We start from the raw sequence: 24486 nt of genomic DNA, 5'->3' as shown, positions 1-24486 counted from the left end.
ACAGGAGTACTATCTACAGTTTCCCCACACCAACTATTTCTGCCAGGCTGGGATGTACACCCAGGACGTATTGTCAGGTCAGGCTTACGTGCCTTTGAAGCCTCACTGCTGGGGCCTGAGTTCCATGACCTTGCACCTTGTTTAGTTATTTACAGGGGAACAAAGGGGGGTGGGAGTCAAGAGAAGCTCTCCGATTAGAATGGTGAAAGTTCACGCTCCTTTTGCACAGGTGTTAGAGACTGCACAAGAAGTGCAAGGTAGTAAAGAATCAGAATCCTGAGGTTCAGTTCTCAGCCACGCTACTTTCCCCCCAGTCCTGAGCTAGCTAGCGATTGCAAGTTGCCTACTAACTACAATTCAGATGCTACAAACAGTTATCCACAGATGCGAAGCTCAGAAAAGAACATTAGACCAGTGTTTCCCAAATGGTGAGTCCCAGCCCACCAGTGGGTCGCAGGAAGGGTCTACATAGGTGGGCCGCCTGTCACTGCCCCCACATCACTCCGTGCCCTACACGTGCCCCAGAAGCGCTCGCCCCCAATGAGGGCCCCCCAGGGCAGATAAAAGAGGCAGTTTGCTCTGGAGCCCCCAACCAAGTGGCACTGCAACCTGACACCTGGGAGCTCAACACCATCCAGCACCCAGCTGCTCCTCTGTCAGGCTGGGCCAAACCCGAGGGGAGGATCAGCTGGGCCATAACTGAGCGGCACTGTGACCGGGTGCACCAGGTCTCAATGCCCAGAGCATGGAGCCGGGCCTGGCCTTGAGACACAGGTGCCATTGCTGCGGTGGGAGGGCGGACAGACTTGCTTTCCAACCACAGTCGCTCCATAGGGGCCTCCCAGCCAGCCGGGACTGCAGGATGGGGCAGGGCTGGGAGAGACAGAGAAAGCAATGGGGCTGGCGGTAGCCAAGCAGGAGGCTTGAAGGCCGAAGAGAAGGGAAGTTCTCCGCTCGTTGACACAGAGGTGGCCATCCTTGCTCGGGGGGGCATCTCTGTTGTTTTCAGTTAGCCCCCCTCAGATATAAAAGGATCTTTGAGATGTTAATCCTCTCCCAGGACAGAGACTGCCTAGGGAGTGGTTTGGTGTTTTCTTTCATGTTTTTGAAGCCTGTCTTTTACTTCCCTTTCAAGTAAAGTGGTGACCAACAACAGGGGTGTAGCAACAACCCCAGTAGAGTTCTCTATCCATAATAAGCGGTGGGGCTGGGAGAGCAAGGGATTGTGGGGGGGGGGGAGCCAAGCACAAGGGGCTGAAGGATATTTGCAGTGCAGAAAGGACAACGTGGGGGGGGGAGGTGTCTTCCAGGTTTGAATTTTTTTTAAACAAATTACAATAGTAAATGACATAATAGGGGGTCCCCCTGAAAAAAAAACAAACAACAAAACATGATGCCAGAGGCCTTAGTTAAAGGCTTGGGAACAACTGCATTAGGTCACCTATTCTAACTTTCTGCACATCACAGACTAGAGGATGCCATCCATTTGCTACTATATTGAGCCCAACAATGAATATCTTAAACCTTATGAGTGTAACAGTTCCAATGAATGTCTATAGGTGTGACAGCAGACAAAGAGATGGGGAAGGGGGAAATGGCAGCAGAGGTAGCTGGAAAAAGATTTTTTTTTTGTCCCATGAAAAAAAATTGAGATTAAGAAAAGAAAGTTCATCCCAAATCGGGGGGGGGGGGGGAAGACCACCTCCAAAATCAAAAATTAATTATTTTATCCAATGAAATTCTGAAAAATGTCATTAATCAAAACATTTCATTTCAACCCTTTTATTTTATAAATTTTAAAAACATAAATTATGAAATGTCATTTTGAAAAAAACAAAAGAATTTAAATTTTTCATTCTAAAACCATCCAAATGGGACACTTCGGCAGTTTTGATTTTCTTCCATCCCCATTTTTTGCCTTAGCATTTTCATCAAAATCAATTTTTTTTTTTTTGGTGAAAAGTTTTGGTTTAGTCTCAAAGGCATTTTCCAAAAGACTTTCTTTTTGTTTTGTTTTGTTTTGTTTTTTTTTGGGGGGGGGGGGAAAGGGGAGAAAGGTTCTGACCAGCTCTGACTAGCAGCAATCTGCAAGATGGTAGAAAGATGCTGAGGTACCCAGCACTACCCCCAGTCACTTGCATCTCCCTTCCACCAACCTACCAGGGCCATGCTTGGCATAACTGCTTCCTCAGAAGGTGCTGTTAGCTCCCCCAATACACCCCAGAATCCTGCGCTCTGGCTATAGTGTCGCTTTGGTGCGATGGGAGTCTCTACAAATCCAGTATCTGAGCACACCTGAGACTCAGAACTAAGAAACAGATGCTCTTCTGGAGGGGGAAGGAAGCAGAAAACCCACAGCTGAAAGAGCTCGGTTTGGCACTGGCCTGTCAGCAAAGGACCACAGTGGTCCCAGTCCTATTCTAGGGCCCCCTTATGTGTGTCTCCCTAGAATAGCTTTAACTGATGTCTCCCAGGTGGTCATCTAGTTAGCCTGTGTTTAAAGGCACAGATTAGCCCACTTCTACGGGCCACACCCCTACGTTGGCAGTGGGGTCGGAGTCCCTCTGCCACCACAAGATTCTCCCTGAACGGTGCAATCACTCCGCGGCCACTTACACAGGCTCTGTGGGGGACAGGGAATGGTGCTTTTTTATACTTATTCACGCCTCATTTTCTCCTGGATCGGGCTTATTTAATGACGAATAGAACATTTGTAGTTACTGGGCTAGATGCAGCCCTGCCACTGAAGGGGTCGCAGACTGTACCCTAGGGGCAGCTGCTTGTGAGGGAGGGCAGGTGGTGCTTGCATCATCTCCTGGCCCTGAGGGTTCTTCTAGGGGATGGCATGTTTAGCTTATGGCTGGTGCTCTATACGGTTTTTGATCATGGCTGCTGGCATACGAGTAATGAGGCCATGTGAGAGAGATATTGAACGGGGGCTGTGGCCATGTCCTTCCTTTCACTGTTCCAACTACTTCCCCGAGCAGCACGGGCCAGCTTTAACCCCCGCCCCGCCCCCGCCCCGCCCCCACAGAGTAGGGTTGTGACTGCCCTAGCGCCACCGTAAGCCTCCCGTGCTGATGGGTAGACTTGCTGGTGCGGGGGCTGACCTAACCTGGGGCTATATACAGACCATTTTGTGCAACCGCAGGGGAAATGAATTTTCATGCTTCGGGGCATAAAATGATCATTACAGGGATCAGAAGGAATTATCCACTAGTAGGGAACAATTGGGAAGGCGTGGGGAGATTTTCCCGCTTCTTCTTGAGCCTCAGTCTCCATTACTGCCAGAATTAGAATAGGAGGCTTCATGGGTACAGCATCCTGCCATAGCATGGAAAATCCTGTATTCCTGTGTTTCAACTCCCAGTGGCAGCTTTTGATCCTCTCACCCCTGGTCTATGCTTAAAGATTACACATCCTGAGTGCTGCAAATCAAGTCAGACGTAACCCCCAGTGGAGATGTAGCTAGGTCGACAGACAAAATTCTTCTGTCGACCTACCTACCGCTGCTCAGGGAGGGGGAATTAACTACATCGATGGACAAAACCCTCCCATTGATATGGGAAACATTGACACTATTCAGAGTAGCAGCCGTGTAAGTCTGTATTCGCAAAAAGAACAGGAATACTTGTGGCACCTTAGAGACTAACAAATGTATTTGAGCATAAGCTTTCGTGAGCTACAGCCCACTTCATCAGATGCATTATGGCACTACATCTGCAGTTGTGCCACTGTACCACAGGCATGCCCTAAGGCCCCCTCTACGTTAGGATTTAAAGATGTTAGATCATGTTACCACCTAAAAGTCTAGTCAAGGCAAAGCAATTATGCTTTAGTATGTATTAAATATGCCTCGAGATCCTCCTAGGCCTAACTCAGTTTAGCAACAGGCTAACATACAGTTGCTTTGTTTTCACTGGGGTTTTAGAAGGTGTTAATTTGATTAAACTAGATAACGGGATCTACCTCCCCTCCCCCTTTAAATTCTAGCCTGGAGAAGGCCTAACTGGCTCTTACTGTTTTTCATACAATTCAGTAGTTGGGTTATGGGTAGGGACAAGAAGATAGGGTGAAGTTACTCAGGTCACAGAGGCAGGCAATGGCAGAGTCTTGGCTAGAACCGGGACATTCCCGATTCACTTTGGGAACATTGCACTTTCATTCATGATCACTTGAAACAGCTTCTTTATTTTAATTTGGCTGCTTAATTGTGGAGAAATTGTGAAAGGCACCAGACTGACAGCACAGGAAAATAAAGGCCTTTATGTATCCTCCCCTCCCCCATCACTTCATCCATGCCTAGGTGGATCTCTTCTAGGGGCAAGTAGCGCAGTTTCCAGGAGGAAGGCAGACAAAAGTAAATCTACTGCACCCTTTGTAATGGGGGGGGAGCAGTATAACCTGCCCCAGCCCCTCCAGATCATTGGCTCAAGTGGACCAAGAGATCCCATGAGGCTCCAGAACACAGCTCTCCCCTGAGTCCCAGGGCTGTTCTATCATCTCCGGGCTAGTCATAGCCCTTCATTTCCAACAGCGCTCAAATATCATTAAAAGAAAAAAAAATCCTTTTGTTAAGACTGCGGAAATTTTCAGTAAAATGAAAACAAATTGCTCTAAGTAAACCATTTGTCACAGTCTGATTACTTTGCTGCCACTCTGGGAACACCAATTTGTCATGCTAGATCAGGGCAACAGCAGGCTGACTATATGAAATGGCAGGCTGCCTTCTAGCTCCTAGCTTGCAACCAGTGAAGAGAACTAGGATCTCCCACCCTCCACGCCAGCACTAGGGATTTTGAAATGGGAGGAAGGATGGTTTTGTTATTAAGACACAGGACTGAGATTCCAGAGACCTGGGTTCAGTTCCTAACTCCACCACAGACTTCCTGTGTGACCTTGGGCAAGTCACTTAACCTCTCTGAAGAGCGCAGAGAAGTACCTCCTTCGTCTGGCTTGTCCATTTAGATTGACAGCTGTTTGGAAGAGGGACTGTCTCTTACAGAGCCTAACACAACAGTGCCCTGATCATGGCTGGGGCTTCTAGGGCCTGCTGTAAAACATACATAAACTGGCTTCATCATTTAAGAAATGGATATGCCCTTTTTGAAAGGATGTGCCCAGGCAGTGATGAAAGCTATAGGCCAAGCCTACAGATGGTATTGCAGGGACAGATGTGTCACTCAATTCTGCAATGTAATATGGAAAATATTCTAAATGACACTATCCCCTTTCTAATACATCCTTTTTTATTAATATTATTATTACCACTGCTACACATTGAACAGATGTCTTTAGTAATGTCCACATAAAAAACAAACACCATTAACTGGAAAGGACAACAGACACATACAATGTGACCATAACTCCAGAGGCATATTGCAATACATACCCAAGCATTCCAAGATCACAAGTAAGGCCCACAAATATTATGAGATTTGCTTAGAAACAGGAGAGTTCATTAAAAAAAAAATATATTGGGGACTCTTTATTTGCATTGTGGTGTTTGAACCTTTAGGGTGAATTCAGGTCATATTCCCAAGCTTTCCTCAGCAAGTCTGAGGAGTTGAGTTTTCACATATTCAGATGACTGTAGAAGCTGAAGCTTAAAAAAAAAAAAAAAAAAAAAAAACCACCATCACCGCCAACCAACCAACCACCCACCAAATATTGTAAGACTCAGGATAAAAAGTCACAAGATTTGGTAACACTGCTATCGGTCACCACAGAGACAATGAGTCACTAGGACAGGTACCTCAGCAATACATAAAGAGGGCAGGGATAATAGAAGGGAGGAGAAAGAGACTGACATGAGGAGATATGGGATAGGAAAATGGCAGTGAGAAACCTCATGTGAGAGAGCTGCACCAGCCCCAGTGGCCAGCTAATGAACAACAAATAAGGGGGGTTCCTCTCCCCTACTGCCATCCCTTCTCTCTCTCTCTCTCTCTGGAGTTATAGAGGGCTCTTGTGGGATGTTTGTACTGCAGATCTTGGAGCTGCCCAAGCACTATATAACAGCATGTTTTAACCCCAGAAAGACCAGAGTGGGGAATCTGTTAAATTTCATTATGTGCTGCATCAGGGAGACGCCAGTGCGCCCCCTCATGGCGTGACAAGGCTGTACACACACATTCCACAAAGTTCCTCCTTCTTCCGGGATTCACAAATAAATCAGTCATCCAGAGTCTCTACACAATACTGCCCTTCTCCTGAAGTCTAGCTGATTTAATCCACTTCCCCCAAAAAACCCTCCCTCTAGGTTCAGGAGTTCCCAGCCCAACGGTTTTCAGTCCTGGCATCCACAGCCAGTAGATTCTCCCTCAGGTGCAGGGGACTTCCCAGCCCTCCTTTGGGGCTGAGGGGATTTCCCACTCAGCTTTTCCCATCTTGGCACAGGACACCCAGCCCTCTCTGTTGGGTCATGCCCATTAATTCTGGCCTCCAAGCAGCACCTCAGCTGGCCCCTTTTTTTACCATAGTCCTTTTCTCCCTGGGTTAGGATTGCTCAGCAGACAACGGCATTCCTTGACTGGGGTCTCAGGGCACTTAGGAGCAGCCTGTCTCTAAGAGCACCTCTTTCCATCTGAGCTCTGTAGTCTTTTCAGGACCAGGTGCTCATTAGTCAATTGACTGCCTAGGAGCTAATTGCTTACAGGTGGGCTTGTTTTCCCCCCTAAAGCAGCCCATCACACAGCACTGGGGCCTGACTCTGCTTAAAGGGCCAGCCACCCCAGGACCGACAAAAATATGTAAAAGTGTCCTTTTGTGACCAAGGAGTTAATCATCCAAACAGCTAATTTACTCCTCCTGTTGCAGTTACTTCTGCTCTTTTTGTGCCTCTCAGTATTGCAGTAACTTTCCTTCATTTAGCACAGGGCCTGAGCCCGAATGTCTACATCACAATTTTACAGCCCCATAGCCCAAGCCCAAGCCAGCTGCTATGGGCCAGCTGCGGGTGTTTGATTGCAGCATAGACGTACCTGGTAAATCCAAGTAGTGTGAAGCTGTACTGCCCCATAGGGGAGAGCCCTGCGAGGCAATGGCCCCTAGTCAAATACATTTTATTTCCCATTAAAGTTTTCAAAAGAAACAAAGTATTTTTGTTTGGGGCAAAAATTTTCACAGATTTTTTTTGGGGTGGGGGGGATGACAGGGAAAACGTTTTTTTGACATACAGAAAATTTGGGGCATTCAGCTTTTTGATCATTTTAACTGCTCCTTCCCCCCACCCCCTAAAGAGAGAGAGAGAGAAGTGGGCATTTTATGGCATTTTTTGCAAAAAACAAAAAAGAGAAAAAAAATCAACCAGCTGTCTTCTAGGCATCTGTGGGGAACACGTTCATCGACACACTTCTTAAGAGTGCGTGGATTCTACTTTATGGTCATCTAGCCCTACTGCCCGGTGCTGAGCTGGGGGCGGTCATAGCTGCAATATGTCCATGCTTTTGTATCGGACACTGTCAAGGTTCCTTCCCCACTCTGAACTCTAGGGTACAGATGTGGGGACCTGCATGAAAAACCCCCTAAGCTTATTTTTACCAGCTTAGGTTAAAACTTCCCCAAGGTACAAACTATTTTACCTTTTGCCCTTGGACTTTATTGCTGCCACCACCAAGCATCTAACAAATATATAACAGGGAAAGAGCCCGTTTGGAAACGTCTTTCCCCCCAAAATCCTCCCAAACCTTACACACCCTTTCCTGGGGAAAGCTTGATAAAAATCCTCACCAATTTGCACAGGTGAACACAGACCCAAACCCTTGGATCTTAAGAACAATGAAAAAGCAATCAGGTTCTTAAAAGAAGAATTTTAATAGAAGAAAAAGTAAAAGAACCACCTCTGTAAAATCAGGATGGTAAATACCTGCACAGGGTAATCAGATTCAAAACACAGAGAATCCCTCTAGGCAAAACCTTAAGTTACAAAAAGACACAAAAACAGGAATATACATTCCATTCAGCACAACTTATTTTCTCAGCCATTTAAACAAACAGAATCTAACGCATATCTAGCTAGATTACTTACTAAGTTCTAAGACTCCATTCCTTTTCTGTTTCAGCAAAAGCATCACACAGACAGAGAGAACCTTTGTTTCCCCCCCCCTCCAGCTTTGACAGTCTCTTGTCTCCTCATTGGTCATTTTGGTCAGATGCCAGCAAGGTTATCCTAGCTTCTTAACCCTTTACAGGTTAAAGGGTTTCTCCTCTGGCCAGGAGGGATTTTAAAGGTGTTTACCCTTCCCTTTATATTTATGATGGACACAGAGGTAGCTACAACACAGACACAAGCCAGGAGGATCAAATAAACCCCTTTATTTGATATTATGCTGCCTGTGTCACAACTGGATCCAGCTAGTACAATTCCAGGCACTTGATGCTGCCGACCTAATAGCCTTCTATGGTGAGATAACTGGCTCTGTGGATATGGGGAAAGCAGTGGATGTGATATATCTTGACTTTAGCAACGCTTTTGATACGGTCTCCCACAGTATTTTTGCCAGCAAGTTAAAAAAGTATGGAGTGGATGAATGGACTATAAGGTGGATAGAAAGCTGGCTAGATCGTTGGGCTCAATGGGTAGTGATCAACAGCTTGATGTTTAGTTGGCAGCTGGTATCAAGCAGAGTGCCCCAGGGGTCAATCCAGGGGCCAGTTTTGTTCAACATCTTCATTGATGATCTGGATGATGGGATGGATTGCACCCTCAGCATGTTCGCAGGTGACTCTAAACTGCAGGGAGAGGTAGACATGCTGGAGGGTAGGAATAGGGTCCAGAGTGACCTAGACAAATTGGAGGATTGGGCAAAAAGAAATCTGATGAGGTTCAACAAGGACAAATACAGAGTCCGGCACTTAGGATGGAAGAATCCCGTGCACCGCTACAGGCTGGAGACTGCCTGGCTAAGTGGCAGTTCTGCAGAAAAGGACCTGGGGATTACAGTGGCCAAGGAGCTGGATATGAGTCAACAGTGTTCCCTTGTTGCCAAGAAGGCCAACAACATATTGGGCTATATTAATAGGAGCACTGCCAGCAGATTGAGGGAAGTGATTATTCCCCTCTATTCGGCACTGGTGAGGCCACATCTGGAGTACTGGGTCCAGTTTTGGGGCCCCCACTACAGAAGATACGTGACAAATTGGAGAGAGTCCAACGAAGGACAATGAAAATGATTAGGGGTCTGAGGCACATGCCTTATGAGGAGAGACTGAGAGAACTGGGCTTATTTAGTCTGCAGAAGAGAAGAATGAGGGGGGATTTGATAGCAGCCTTCAACTACCTGAAGGTGGGTTCCAAAGAGGATGAAGCTCGGCTGTTCTCAGTGGTGGCAGATGACAGAACAAGGAGGAATGGTCTTAAGTCACAGTGCGGGAGAGCTAGGTTGGATATTAGGAAAAATTATTTCACTAGGAGGTTGGTGAAGCACTGGAATGGGTTACCTAGGGAGATGATGGAATCTCCATCCTTAGAGGTTTTTAAGGCCTGGCTTGACAAAGGCCTGGCTGGGATGATTTAGTTGGGGATTGGTCCTGCTTTGAGCAGGGGGTTGGACTAGATGACCTCCTGAGGTCTCTTCCAACTCTAATCTTCTCTGATTTTAGATCTCCTCAAACTACAGACCACTATTATGGTCCTCCTACTCTTGTTCATTTTGGGGGCACTGGTCCTGCTAACAATGCTAGATCTGAACAGTCATTGTGTTAAGGTGAGCTCATGGACAGAAATTGTGGCTGTCCTGTGGAGGGAAAAGAGGTTGCTCCTTGTTCCACCCTTTTAAGCAGCCATACAGAGGCTGGTGGTGCACAATCTGGCCAGATTCACTCTTTAAAACATTATGGAGATGGGGAGGGGGATTACTTGCAAAACCTTTGTCCAAACATCACAATGAAAATTGAACCCTGTATTCTCCCACCAAAACCATGTGAGTTTGCAATGGGAGGACCAATGCAAAAAGTGTAGTTTAAAGGCTCAGAGATGTGCCACATTAGAAAGAGGCAGAATTTCCACAAATAGTATAAATGCTTCCTTGTTTACAGCACCTGGAGACCAATGAGCAGCACAGGGCTTGTAACCATAGCAATCAGCTCCACTGAGAGAGACCCTCATTTTGCTAAGCACTGAAGTAGTGGACGACTAAGAGGTGCTAAATGGGGATCTTGCTCTGGCACACTGGCTGCACTGGTTACACTGGAAATTGGCATTACTAGTTACCCCAACTGCTGTTTTTCTGTGCATAGAAAAAGCAACCATGTACCTTCAATATGAATAACTTCGGTTTTAGATGAAGGAAAAAACAATAAAAGTAAAGTCTCCTTGGGAAAAATCAGAGCTGCCTCAGCAGGCTTCTAGATGTTTAAATGGGCAATACCCAAACAGCAACACTGTGACACTCATCTAGCTATATACTCTATATGGATAAAGGGAAGCTGGCATCAGTTTAGTGGGAACCAAATGAGGTGATTTGGTTTCTTATAGTGGGGGGAAATAATACACTGGCTATACTGGGAGATATATTTTTGGTTTACTAGGGAAATGATAAGCTTCTTATCATGGGGAACTGGTTGCATTAAAAGCCAAGGAAGCTGATTTCTCTGAGAAGCTGGTATATTGGTTATACTGATTATAACAAGAAACAGATTCTTGTTCTGCTTGATTTCCTAGTATAACCAGAATATTGGTTTAAGCAGCAAGTCTAGATTCCCCATTTAACTAGTCAGATCATTATACTGGTTACAATGGTAGTCGAGATATGAAGAGGGTACATTTAGTCAAACTAATCAGCAACATGTTAAAAGGAAGTGAGGTCATCTCCAAAGCATAGCACCCCAACGGGGTATGGCTGTGGTAGGAGACGAGATAGGTGGCTAGATAAATGAATAGGTAGGTTGATCTAGACTGACACAGTGCCGCAGTTTACCCACAAAAGCTCATGCCCAAATAAATCTGTTAGTCTTTAACGTGCCACCGGTCTCCTCGTTTCTGTGGATACAGACTAACACGGCTACCCCTCTGATACAGTGCCCCAACACTCAGTCATGTAAACTTGTACACGAAACAGCATTCGGAACAAGGCAAACAGGTTATACAAACAGGCTGCAGACTGTTAGTGTGAAATGTCACCAATAAGCCATCATTTCACTTTACCATCCGTCTTGTCCACAGATATATTGCTCCCGAAGGAGCAATAACAGCACACTCACAGCAGCGTGGGCAGCATTCTCACAGAGCTGGCTTTGAGGAAGGCAACAAAAGTGATCTATACTGGGCTTGGGGTGGCTTTAAATCACTTAGTCTCCCTCTTTAAAGCTGCTCTTGGAGGGGAGCAAGAGTAAGGGATTTGGCTCTGACTATGACTCTTAATTTCAGGAGGCCACACCCAGTATTTCTAAAAGGCCAGTGAAAAGTGAGCAAGGCACGTGCCTGACATTAGCCCGTGGTCCCTTGCTCATGATGGCAAAAGAGCACAGTCTGTATTTTATCATTTACACTCATTGGGCCACGTCCTCCTTTGTGTGAGAAATATCTGTGCAGGGAGCAGGAACCGTGAGGGTTTCTATTTACAGAGTTTCTTTCTCCCAGGTCTGTCATGGGATAGGGGGCGAGGGGTTGTCACCAGTGGTGAGCTGGAGCCGGTTCGCACCAGCACACGTGAACCGGTTGTTAAATTTTGACGCCGGTTTAGAACCGGTTGTTAAAGGGGTGGGGAAGCTCAGGCGGGACAGACAGGATGTGGCCCGCAGGACCATCCTGTCCGTCCCGCCTGAGCTCTCGGCTGGGGAGGCTCCCATGTGAATTTTTACTGACCCGGCGGCACTCCAAGCCTTTGGCGGCACTTCAGGGGTGGGTCCTTCACTCACTCCGGGTCTTCAGCAGCATTTCGGCGGCGGGTCCTTCAGTGCCGCCGAAGACCCAGAGCAAGTGAAGGAACCGGTTCTTGAGCTTCTGCCAGCTCATCACTGGTTGTCACCCCTTGTGGACTGGGCAGGAAGTCTGGCAGCTAAACAAGCAGATGTCTCATGACATACACAGCGGCCCACAGCCATGTGCCATGCTGATTCCTGCCCCTCCATCTACCTTGACAGCAGCTCAGGACAGGTGACCCAGTGGGAGTTAATGATGCTTGATGGATATCCCACTGTAAATCCAGTATGTCTGCTGGGAAGCATGTTGTGGAGAACAGCTGGGTCTCCAGCCCCAACCCAAACCTATATAAAGTCCAATCAGCAAAATAAGATGCATGGGAAAAATGTTCCAGAGCCTGTATTCCCCTGAGCTGGTTCTACAGGGCTGGACTTGCCTCTGCTGAGAGGAGAATATGCCCTGTTCTGACAGGATGGGGTATAACTTGCTCTCTTTCTGTCAACTACATGCTACAGGAGTGGGAAAACCGGAGCTGAATATGCAAGGGAGACGCAGTAGCGCCTGTGTTTCAAGTGCTTTATAGTCGGAGTTTTCATGAATCAAGGGTGAAGCTAATTATACCCACAACAAGACTATATTGTAGCAGGGATATAACTAATAGCCTTGTAGCGGATGAGCTTTGTACCGTAATGTTTTGGATTCAGTGCTGGTAACATGGACACGGTATATTGATCTAAGGGCTTTCAGAGGCTGTGAACATCAGCATTATCTTTAGGAGAGATGTGAAATTTAAGCTTTTAACTGTTAATAGAAAAATCCTACAGTGGCTCTCTGAGCGTAAATTCAACTTGCAACAAAGGGGGGAAAACAACAAGTCAACACTATTTATTTTGTTACTTTCCAGAGATGCTGCCAGAACATGGAGATGCAGTTCAGGAAACCAGAGAGGAGAGGATTTACCTATCTGCTGTCCTGTCTCATTTAAAAGCACAAACAGGTCCACCATGATTCATTAGGGGAAATGTATGAACAAGAAAGGAAACAGGATGAAAAACTTCTGCTACACTTGAAAATTGTGCTGAATAAGGGCTTTGGCTTTTGTTTTGTTGCTAACCCAGCAGTACACTGATCAGTGATGTGCAGAGCGAAATATTGACCGAGCATGAGCTAAACACAGACTTTGATTGCTTCAGATTCCTCTCCTCCTCTCTATGACAAGCACAGCATGGACAAGCCACTTGTGTGGGTTTTTTTTTAACTGTAGTGATTATAGTTCATAATTAATTGTCTTAAATGAATTGAAATGTAATCTCCATCTTGAGTATTTCTTGAGTGGCTGAACATTGTTACGTCAGGGCTAAACTGTCCTTTGGCTGGACATGGACAAAAAGGGGAAGAAGATGTACCCACTGGCACCTCCTCCATTACCTCCCCAGACCTTGGGTCCAGCCAGCTCTGCTCTTGCCTTCCTATGATGCTGTCATTCAGCATGTCATGGGAGGGGCAGAGCAGGGATGGGCATGTTTGGGGTCAGCCTGTACTCTAGTGATTCAGTGCTCCTGCAACGGCCCATAGGGGCCACTGAAGCCGCAGTGCAATTTAGGGAAGTTCCAAGGGTTGCTCTAACTTGTGCTAAAGGGCTCACAAGCCTCCAGTCATCCCACAATAGGTGAGTCACAAGCTGCAGAAAAGGGAGCAGAAAACTTTCCCACCCTCGTAACAACATTTCCCAACCCATGTTGTCATATGGGCGTACTTCATAAAGTGTAAATAAGCCAACATGGCCAAGAACTTTAAAATTGGAGAAAGAAGCGGGGGTAATATATTTTATCAAAACTTCTGGTGGTGAGAGAGAGAAGGTTTTGAGCTACACGGAGCTTTTCTTCAAGACTGGGAAAGGTACTAAGAGTGCCATAGCTAAATACAAGATTGAAAAGATAGCACCTAGTCTAAGGGACTAAACTAACTACTTATTCTAAACTAGCTGTTCAATCTTTACTCCTGGGGGAATTCTGCACCAAAAAATTAAAAATTCAGCACACAATATTTTAAAATTTTGCATAGTTCATTTGTCAAAATAACACAATATAATCACACCCGTTTCAATTATTTTGGTAATTTACTTCAAAATACCTATCAGCAACTATGTCTGTAACAATACAGACCCACAAAAATTCCTCCATGAGTAGAGTACGACAACCCAGTAAAACCCTGTTTCTCTGCCCAGTAAGAGGGTCAGACACTCACACCACCTCCACCCCAGAGCCCAGCCGCAGAGCACCCCCAGCCCAGACACTTGCACGCACCCCCTCTCCTCCAGAGGCCAGCCGCGGGGCACCCCCTAGCCCAGACACTCACATCCCCAAACCCCAGCTGTGCCCCCCGAGCCCAGACACTCACACCCACTGTCCCACAGTGCTCAGCCGTGGGCAGCCCCCAGTCCAGACACTTACACCTCCCCCCCCCCCCCCGGTAGGGTGACCAGACAGCAAATATGAAAAAATCGGGACAGAGGGTGGGGGGTAATAGGAGCCTATATAAGAAAAAGACCCAAAAATAGGGACTGTCCCTATAAAATCGGGACATCCGGTCACCTTACTCCCAGGCCCCAGCTGCAGCCCCCCCAGCCCAGAAACTCACACCCCCTCCCCTCCCAGAGCCCAGGGATCCAGAGGGAGAAATAGCCTGATGCTGGGTCCCGGGCTTGTGTGAAGTTTCCTGCACGTGGCCTCCTTCCTTCAGGGCGTACTGAGAACTGCAGCTGCCGGGAACCCTCCCCCTCCCGCTCCCTCTGGCAGTGTCTTCTACTTGTGAGCTGCACTCGGCCAGGCCCAGTGGCCCCTAATGACGGACAGCAGCTCTGCAGCCCCTTTCTGTGGAGGAAAAGGAAATTCTGTGCAAAAAACATTAATTTCTGTGCAAATTCTGCATGCGCAGTGGTGCAGAATTCCCCTGGGAGTAACTCTGGTATTTAGTTGTGACAGCCTCAGTACCTTTCCTAGATCTGAAGAAGAGCTCTGAGTAACTTCAAAGTTTGTCTCTCACACCAACAGAAGTCGGTCCAATAAAAGATATTACCTCACCCACCTTGTGTCTCTAATATCCTGGGACCGACATGGCTACAATAACTCTGCCCAGTTTTAAAGTTGTAGGCAGTAACAGATGGTGAATCCCAGCAATGATTGAACCTTGTGATATTCCAGACAACAAGAACTCTCTGCCTGCTTGCAGCTGTTTCCATCGCTTCAGGCTGACTCAACAGACATTCTAGGCTTCGGAGTGACACACAAACAGTGTGACACTTATGGAATCTGGAATCACTGGGATTTTGAACAGCAGAAGAGTGTTTAGACTAGTGGTGCCAGTTAACAACCTGCAAACTTTTCCAACATCCCACTGCCTACTGTGGATTATTTTTATTAGCCCTAGGAACCCCAGGGAACTTCTGAAAATAAGAAGCCACAGGATGTGTTGATCTTTATCACTACACCCAACATAAATAGACCGAGCCAGGAGTGATGTAATGCCGTCAACAGGCCAGATATTACACAAAGCCAACAAATACAATGCAGGCTCCACCATCTTACCAGTCTTGATCTTGATCATTCTGCTCTCCCCATTTAGACCCTTTTTTTACTCTGTTTTGTCCACTTTGCTAGAGGCAGAATTTATTTTATTTATCTACCATCACTGAGGGAGCTGAAAACATGTAGTGTTATCCTTCAAAAAGTCATTTTGATCAGTGGCATTTCAGCCACTTTCTCAAAACCTAGAGATGGAGCCAGCTGGGTCTCTGAGGTGATATCTGAAAGACAGCATCTAATTCACTGATGAGCATGCTGGGTTAGCACAGAGCATTCAGAGAATGAAAAGCATGAAGTAAGCTTTAGAAGGGGTAAGGAAGCCTGCCACTAACAGAATATGGCACTTGTTTACTGAGATGTGCTATGAATATAGCAACCTCTTCCCCTTTAGATTATATTTCCATCAAACACATTATCATGCAAGCGCACATTAGTGTCTGTTTATTCCTCTGTAATTTACAAACTTCCCAGGAAGTAGGTGGCTGTTGGCAAAAGGATAGATTCTCATCTTTTCTTCTGGGTAGCTGAGTTTGGAAAGAAGACGGGGTTATGGCGGGAGCAATGGAACACTGTCCCGCAGCCCTGGAGCAGTGGTAGAGACAGTGTGAGGACAACCCTAGAGGCAGTGTTTCCTAATGGACAGAGCACCAGACTGGGACTCAGGAAACCTGGGTTCTATTCCCTGCCCTGCTTGGTGACCTTTGACAATTCACTGCCCCTTTATGCCTCAATTTCCCCACCTGTAAAATGGGGATAATGATCCTGGCCTCTTTTGGAAAGCATAGAGAGATCTCCAGATAAAGCGTGCTAGATAAGAGATTGTTAGCATGGAATGCTGGAGAACCCAGAATTCCATCCGCAATCTTCCCTTGTTGCACTGGAGTAGTCAGGCAGGCCACAAAGAGCGGAACGTTGGGGTGCTCAAGAACTGCCATCCTGCCAGGCCATTTCCCCAGATCCTTCCTTCCCACCCTGCACAGCAGAATGCCGTTGACTTCTGTTGCACCCAAGGTAGTCTGTGACTGTGGAGGTGGTGGCTGGATTTGCCTCACCGGTCGTAGGAAGGATAGATCAGAGCAAATCTCTGTAGACCACTACCTAGAAGAGCAGCAAGCAAGAGTATGCAAGGCTAGGCACAGGGTCTTGAAAACAAAGAGAGAGCACTTGTCAAGAAAGCTGTGGCCCTTGCCCTACAGTTCATCAGATCAACACCGTATTACTGCCAGAGATTATGCCTTATGGTCATTCCAAAACGTAAGTGCATGAGGACTGCAGTTGCCTACACTAATGTGGGTTGTCTTGCCGCAAGCACAATGCACAGCAGCCAGCATCCGATTTCCAGGGGGATGGGGAAGGTGTTCATTTTGACCTATCATTCTTTGACGGCTTTGGCCCTCTATTACCTGAGGAGCAACCTCTTTTCTCCTGTAGCAGGTTAGGTTTCGCGTGCAGCAGCCAAATGGGGCTGGTATATATCCTGTGATATATACAGGAAATCAAACTAGATGATCTGGTGGTCTCTGCTGGCCTTATCCTCGATGACTATGACTGAGAAGAGGTGCTCAAGCTAGTACCTCCCTGGTTTAAATGATAGGTGGATCATGACTGGGCTTTCTTGGGGACACCAGTGTTTATTTTAATCCTTGGTCCACTGAGGCCCATATTGGAAGGCCTGGGTTTCCCCCCAGGACTAACTGTGAACAGGGTGGGAGTGGAGTGGGATCTTGGAACAGCTAGCCCTGTGTCAGCATTTTGCCAATCACGCATTATTACAGACTGTGGACAGTCTGGGGCAGGGACTGTCACTGGCTATGGGTATGTACAGCACCTATCAAAGCGGTTTGAACCTGCAGGTACTAATGTAATAGAAGTGAGAAATAACAGTAGCGGTACTAATGACATTTGAGGTTATTGCTCAGGACAGTTTTAAAATCTAAATATATAAATGATTGACTCCTCACTGCAAGTTAAATAGTTATAGCTACTAAGGGGAAACAGAGTAGAAGTAGAATTACCTAAAGAACAATTTCTTAACCAAATCTTTAAGCTCTGCACAGAAAATTCTCACTGAAAGGGCAGAACACTCCCGACTACACAAGAAGAAAGGTGGCTGACAATTGTCAACCCTTAAACTCATACCACAACAGTAACAATTGACTTCCTGTCCCAATTCTCTCTGTATTCTCCAGAAGAGCGAACAGTCAAAGCAATGAAATTTAAATACTAGCAAAATCCACAGAGTAAACCGCAGCAGTGGGGTGGGGTAGGATGGGGTGGGGTTCAGCATACAAAAGTGGTGTATTTTCCTCAGCAGAGACCATTAGCTACATCATGCTCATCCCCAGTACCAGTCAACAATTCAGCAAAGCTCTTCCAGTTAACGTACTGCATGGTATTGGAGAGAGGGGTGTAAACAGTTCCCAAACAATGTTTAGCGTGCTCTTCTCTAGCTTAAAGAACAAAGAGACTTCCCCTTTTTAACACAGAACAAAATGTACTAGAACTGTCAAGCAATTAAAAAAATTAAACAATAATAGAATACCATTTATTTAAATATTTTTGGATGTTTTCTGCATTTTCAATTATACTACAATTGTGCAATGCAAACGCCTGTTCTCACTTTCAGGTGATATTGTAAATAAGAAGCAGGCAGCATTATCTCCCATAAATGTAAACAAACTTGTTTGCCTGAGCGATTGGCTGAACAAGAAGTAGGACTGAGTGGACTTGTAGGCTCTAAAGTTTTACACTGTTTTATTTTTGAATGCAGGTATTTTTTGTACATAATTCTACATTTGTAAGTTCAACTTTCACGATGAAGAGGTTGCACGACAGTACTTGTATGAGGTGAATTGAAAAATACTATTTCTTTTGTCTATCATTTTTACAGTGCAAGTATTTGTAATAAAAAATAATATACAGTGAACACTATACACTTTGTATTCTGTGTTGTAACTGAAATTGATATATTTGAAAATGTAGAAAAACATCCCAAGTATATACCGATTGATTTGAAACAAGCTCGCACCACTTCCTAAACACTGCTGCTGGGTTTGAACTCCAGTGTAACATCCATTTGGTAGAAATGAAAGTCTCCAGTTAAAACCAGAGTTTGTTTATGTCACTTTGGGGAGTAGAAGGGAGAGAGAGAAGGGAAAGCTGAATAATTCAGTGAGTGATCCATATTGTGCCACTACCGTACATAATCATCGTTATACTAATATGACTTTCCCACACAGCCCTTCCATTGGGGAATCTCAAAGCACTCTGCAGCCATTAGTGACAGCAGCAACACTCCTGGTCTTCTTTACAGAGGAGGAAATTGAGGCAGAGAGACAAAACAAGCACCATATTTTCTAAAGAGCAGCCTTCCTTCTGCAGGTGCCTATGAATTATACCCCTTGAAATCAGGCTGAGGCACAAGCCCTCAGATTTGTATCCCATCATTCATGGTGTGGGTGCCAAAATGGAAGCAAAAAGGGAAGCGGACCATGACCTTGGTGCAAATGTTCCACTGAGAGACTGGGCTAGGTCACCCCAGAAATCTGGTTGATCCGGGAACAGACATCATGGGCCTCCAGACTCAGAGTCCTGGACTTCAGCCGCACGACCACTCTTCTGCCCCTGTCAAATGGCAATATTTAGAAAGTTGTCCCCATTACTCACATGTGGCACCGGCGTCACCAGGGTCCACTTCTCTGAACCCACAGCTCTAATCCCAGGTTCACTCACTGGGGGAAAAAAGGAAATGGGAATTAAGATAAATATATCTGGTTTAAACTGGACATTGAGTATCATTTACTAGCAGGTACATGCTTGGGAGCAAATCCAGCCCTAGTGTAAGCAGCTCAGACTCCCCTGGCTGATGAGCACTTCAGATGAGCACACAGTTATCCACCTGTTCAGAAAAATGACACCACAATGGAGTTGTTCCAAACTCTGTTGTGTTCCACTGAACTTTCTTGAGGCACTGGAGATGCAGTGGGAAACCCTGTGTTTCCCAGAATTCAGGCTGTATATGGTGTGTAAAGAGTTAATCAAAATTAGGCATTCCATCTCTGTACATTTTCCCTGCTGTTTTATTGGTTCAAGTTAAGGGTGGCCCTCATTTCCTTCTCTCAGAGTATCTCTCTTCAGAGAAGGGAAGAGACACTCAAGATGTGCTGGAACATTGCTAGTTACAGCTGTTTTCAAAAATGACTGTCAAGCACCCAGAATGATGCTTGATAGTGGTTGTAACATGAATCTAGACAGCATGATTCTTCTCCGATTGTGGACAGGGACAAAAAGAGCAATTAAGCAATGGAATAAACTGCCAAGTGTGGATGTGAAACCACAGGAGATAATTCACCATCACTGGAAATATTCAGAACTAGACTTGACATCATCTAGCAGAGATGATTTAAAGATAACTAAATTAATTCTGCCATGATGTAGAAGAATGAACTAACTAAATCAATGCAGGATTTAGTCCTTCAAACTCTGATAACCCTCAAATCATTTAATGATTCTACGAGGACAGATCTGTTCCATTGTATTTAAATCTGTACCCCAAGGTAAGAAGAATTTAACAGAACAAGAACTTACCAGATCTCGGAGGTGCTGGTTTTGTCTTCCTGAAAGATTTTTCCTGAAAAGGAAAAAAAAAAGTCCCATTTATTGCAGACCACTCTGAAACCTACCAGAGAAAAGGTTAAGCACTCTCCTTTGTATTCTTTTTTCAAACATTTCACTTCCAAAAATGAAATTAACTTTCTTATTAAAGTCATTGAAATTCCCTCCCCAACCACAGAGCTGAGCAACATTAATATTAATTTTAATTTTGAATACTGTATAAAAAGGGGGGATTTTTTCATTAGGAAGGGAAGAAAAAGCCTACTTAGCATATCTAAATGAAGAATGTAAGATTTATAATGGCATACAATAGCAATCATGTAAAAGCTACAAGACGGTACTATTCTCTCAGGGCTTTTATCAAGGTAGTTATCCTAAGTAAAATGTGAAATCCAATCAGAAATCACTCACAGAGTTCAGCATTCACACACTGTTGTACTGTAAATAATATTGCCTATGATAGCAAATGTTCTCTGTTTATGATTCCATAATTTAGGTGATGTCAGGAGTTAGCACTCACAATTATTATGCACTGCATTGTTAGGAGTTAGGAGGAGTTTAAGTATGGCAGGAAGCCAAACTATAAACTGATTTGTGATGCTACCAGAATAAAGGATGGGATTCATCAAAGAGAGAACATGACTGTGACGTTATTGACATGAACTGTGACTATATAGATCATTGTTGCAACCAGGGTCCTGTGGTTGCAGCAGGTCTTGTACCGAGGCGGTCAAGTGGGGTGTCTATGGAAAGGCTGTAGTTTGCTGGTTATGATTATGCTGTCTGTCTGCGTGCACCATTTTTGTATTTGAAGTTATGAATATTGGCTATGTACTTGTATCTCAGTGTGTTTGATTCTAAGTAGCCTCAGTGAAGCATTTGGTCAGCTTCTTGAGAAAGGACTATTCTCAGTAAGTGCCCAATTAAGAAATACTTAACTGACAATGGACTTTGAGAAATGCCAGTCCACATCTGAGCTTTCCTGGGAACATTCAAACAACATGTAAACAATGGCATCAGCCTGCAAAAAGCTGAATCATTCATGGACATGTGACTTGCCCAGGTGGCTACAAACTCCATCTTGTTGCTGTGACTTTGCACAGAAGAACAAAGGGGTTCCCACCCACAAGAGAGAGAATATAAAAGGCCCTGGAAGCCTCTCCATTTTGTTTTCAGCTGGCTCAAGAAATGTCCTCTCCACCACCAAGAGATGCCTGAAAGAAACTGGAACAAAGGACAGTAGCTACAGGGATGTGAGTGATTGCTGGACCCAGACAGGAAAGACTCCAGTCTGTGAAAGAAGCTTATTGGAACATCTGTGGGGGTGAGATTTCATCTGTAATTAGTTTCTTAAATGTATTAGGCTTAGATTTTTGTGTTTTTTCTTTATTTTGCTTGGTAATTTACTTGTTCTGTCTGTTATTACTTGGAACCACTTAAATCCTACTTTTTATATTAATAAAATCACTTTTGCTTATTAATTAACCCAAGGGAGCAAACAGCTGTGCATATCTCTCTATCAGTGTTATAGAGGGCGGACAATTTATGTGTTTAGCCTGTATAAGCTTTATACAGAGTAAAATGGATTTATTTGGAGTTTGGATCCCATTGGGAGCTGGGTATCTGGGAGCTAGAGACAGGAGCACTTGCTAAGCCATTTTCAGTTAAGTCTGCAGCTTTGGGGGTGTGTGTCAGACCCTGGGTCTGTGTTGCAGTAGATTACCATATCTGGCTCAACAAGACAGGGTTCTGGAGGCCCAAACTGCACGGAAAACAGGCTCAGAGATAGTCTCAGCACATCAGGTGACAGTCCTGAGGAGGTATCTGTGATTGAACCCATCACAAGGAGATTGTTAGCTTTTCAAACTTGAATGGCTATATCATGAATGGGACTTAGGTCCTGGACTTGCATATCTCATTCAGGAACAGTTTTAGCCACCGATACTTATGCCAAGTGATACCTTAGCTGCAAGTCGTGCATTCGATTCCAAGGGAATTAAAGGCCCATTCCTGTCCCCATTGAAGTCAGTGGGAGTTTTGGGATGACCTTCAGTGGGAGCAGAATCAGGGTCTAATTGCAGAGTAAAGTGATTGTATTACTCAACATGAGTGAGGGAGGCACAATCTGTCCCTTAACACGAGCTTTGTCTGCATGGAGGTGCGTGGGACCAGGTCTTTTTGTAATTCAAATTCAAAGGTCATTTTAGTGAGATTCCTATGCTATACAGGGTCCACGCTAGAGAGGCCATTCTCTATCCATAAAATATTTGCTTCCAACACACACTAGGGAAATTAGTCCAGTATGGGAAATACACTACCCTTCCACCCCACACACACATTTGGAGCGGACCAACACATATTTGACTCATAGTCCATTGGGGTATTTATTAACTGGAAGCTTTCTAGAAATGCCAGGGGGCGAACAAAGAACCAAATGCACTCAGGCAACCAAAATATCTCCCTCCCTTGCTCCTACCCTCAACTCATTGGCCTATGCTAGCAGTGAATTATTACCCCCAGCAGACTGGCAGGGATCGAGACAAGCCTCCAGCCATCTCCCTTCATGTAGGAAAGAGTAGACAGGCCACAGAGCCCCTTACTCCTGTATGCCTAGATCCAAGGTCTGGACAGCCCATGCAGGGGGTGTCACAACATACCTTCTGGATGTGTCCTAAACTTTCTCCATACCCGTGCTCTGTGTCTGTTCTCATTACAGACCCATACTTCCCTGGGGATGAATCTTGATGGTCAACATCTCGACCTACAAAGATACCTTTTCTACAAGGCAAAATTGTCCAAAGGATCAGTTTGGCCATTTTAAAATGATGGAAGTTGGAGCCGGGGGGAGGGGAGATAAAAAAACAACCAACGACATGTTTCCCATTCTTTTGAGTCAGAAAGTACTTTAATTTGAAAACTGTAAACAATTAACTTATTGGAATTATGGAGAGGAAAAAAGGAAAGATAAGGTGGATGTCCAACTTTTGCTCTACAACAGTGAGTTTGATCCTGCCCTCAAGGAAGTCGGTGGCAAAATTCTTATTGATCTCAGTGGGAATAGACTTGGGTCCTAATTTTAAAAGAAGCATCATATGCATTGGTCATCCCAAAAACCATGCTAATTGCCTTAGAGAACTGTGTAACGTTAGTTTAGCGGGCCAGATACACAGATTGTGAGCTTCACCAATGCGAAGTAGCTGTAAACCCACCTTAACTAGATGGATCAGATTGTAGTTGTTCCAGTCATTGTATGTAAGCATTTATCTAAGTTACCAGAGCAGCAGAAAATGAAAGAAAGCCTCTTGGGCAGAAAACATGTATGATGGGTTAGATCACAGAAACCCCTTGGGAGCTGCCACCTGATGTGCCAAGACTACTTCTGCTCCTGCTTTCCTGCCTGTCAGCTTAGGACTTCAGTGCCCTGTCTGGTTTAAGCCAGACCTGCTAGCCTGCTGCAAACCCAGACCCAGGTTTGAACCACGTCCCCTAACGGCTGTAGGCTTAACTGAAAGCAACTTACAGAAGTGTTCCTGTCCTTGACACTCAGATGCCCAATTCCCAGTGGGGTCCAAACCCTGAATAAATCCATTTTACCCTGTATAAAGCTTATACAGGGTAAACTCATAAACTGTTTGCCTTCTATAACGCTGATAGAGAGATATGCACAGCTGTTTGCCCTACCAAGCATTAATACATACTCTGGGTTAATTAATAAGTAAAAAGTGATTTTATTAAGTACAGAAAGTAGGATTTAAGTGGTTCCAAGTAGTGACAGACAGAACAAAATAATTACCAAGCAAAATAAAATAAAACACACAAGTCTATGTCTAATCAAACTGAATACAGATAAAATCCTCACCAGTTCCAATAAGCTCTCTTTTACAGACTTGTCTCTTTCTAGTCTGTGTCTAGCAATCACTCACACCCCCTGTAGTTACTGTCCTTTGTTCCAGTTTCTTTCATGTATCCTTGTGGGTGGAGAGGCTATCTCCTTAGCCAGCTGAAGACCAAATAGAGGGGTCTCCCATGGTCTTAAATAGACTCTCTCTTGTGGGTGGAGACCCCCTCCTCTCCCCTATGCAAAGTCCAGCTCCAACATGGAGTTCTGGAGTCACCGGGGCAAGTCACATGTCCATGCATGACTCCCAGTTTTTACAGGCAGAAGCCATTGCCCACATGGTATCCTGAATGTCTCCAGGAAGACTTCTTATGTGGATTGGAGCATTCCAAGATGCATTGTTCCTTAAGTGCGTCTTGACTGGGCACTTAACTTTGCGAATTCCTTTCTCCAGGAACTGACCAAATGCTCTACGAAGGTTATTTAGAAATCAAGCCAGTACACGGCCAATATTCGTAACTTCAAATACAAAAATGATACATGCATACAAATAGGATTAATAGATTCAGTAGAGCATAACCTTTACA

The 24486-nt window shown here is 45.1% G+C and overlaps 1 long non-coding RNA gene across 1 annotated transcript in view; it reads right to left on the bottom strand.

Moving 5' to 3' along the window:
* LOC142068468 (uncharacterized) overlaps positions 1-20142 on the bottom strand; it is a 31947-nt gene extending 11805 nt beyond the window's left edge. Inside the window, exons 1-2 of the long non-coding RNA XR_012664297.1 lie at positions 20035-20142; positions 19114-19178 (exon numbers count right to left, since the gene is read on the bottom strand). This is a non-coding gene — a long non-coding RNA (uncharacterized LOC142068468). The remainder of the gene's footprint in view (positions 1-19113; positions 19179-20034) is intronic.
* Positions 20143-24486: the final 4344 nt, after the last annotated feature.

Source organism: Caretta caretta, chromosome 11, assembly GCF_965140235.1.
Source record: "Caretta caretta isolate rCarCar2 chromosome 11, rCarCar1.hap1, whole genome shotgun sequence".
NCBI lineage: Eukaryota > Metazoa > Chordata > Testudines > Cheloniidae > Caretta > Caretta caretta.
Note: the sequence above shows the minus strand (reverse complement) of the source record. Positions and strands in the feature narration are given on the sequence as shown.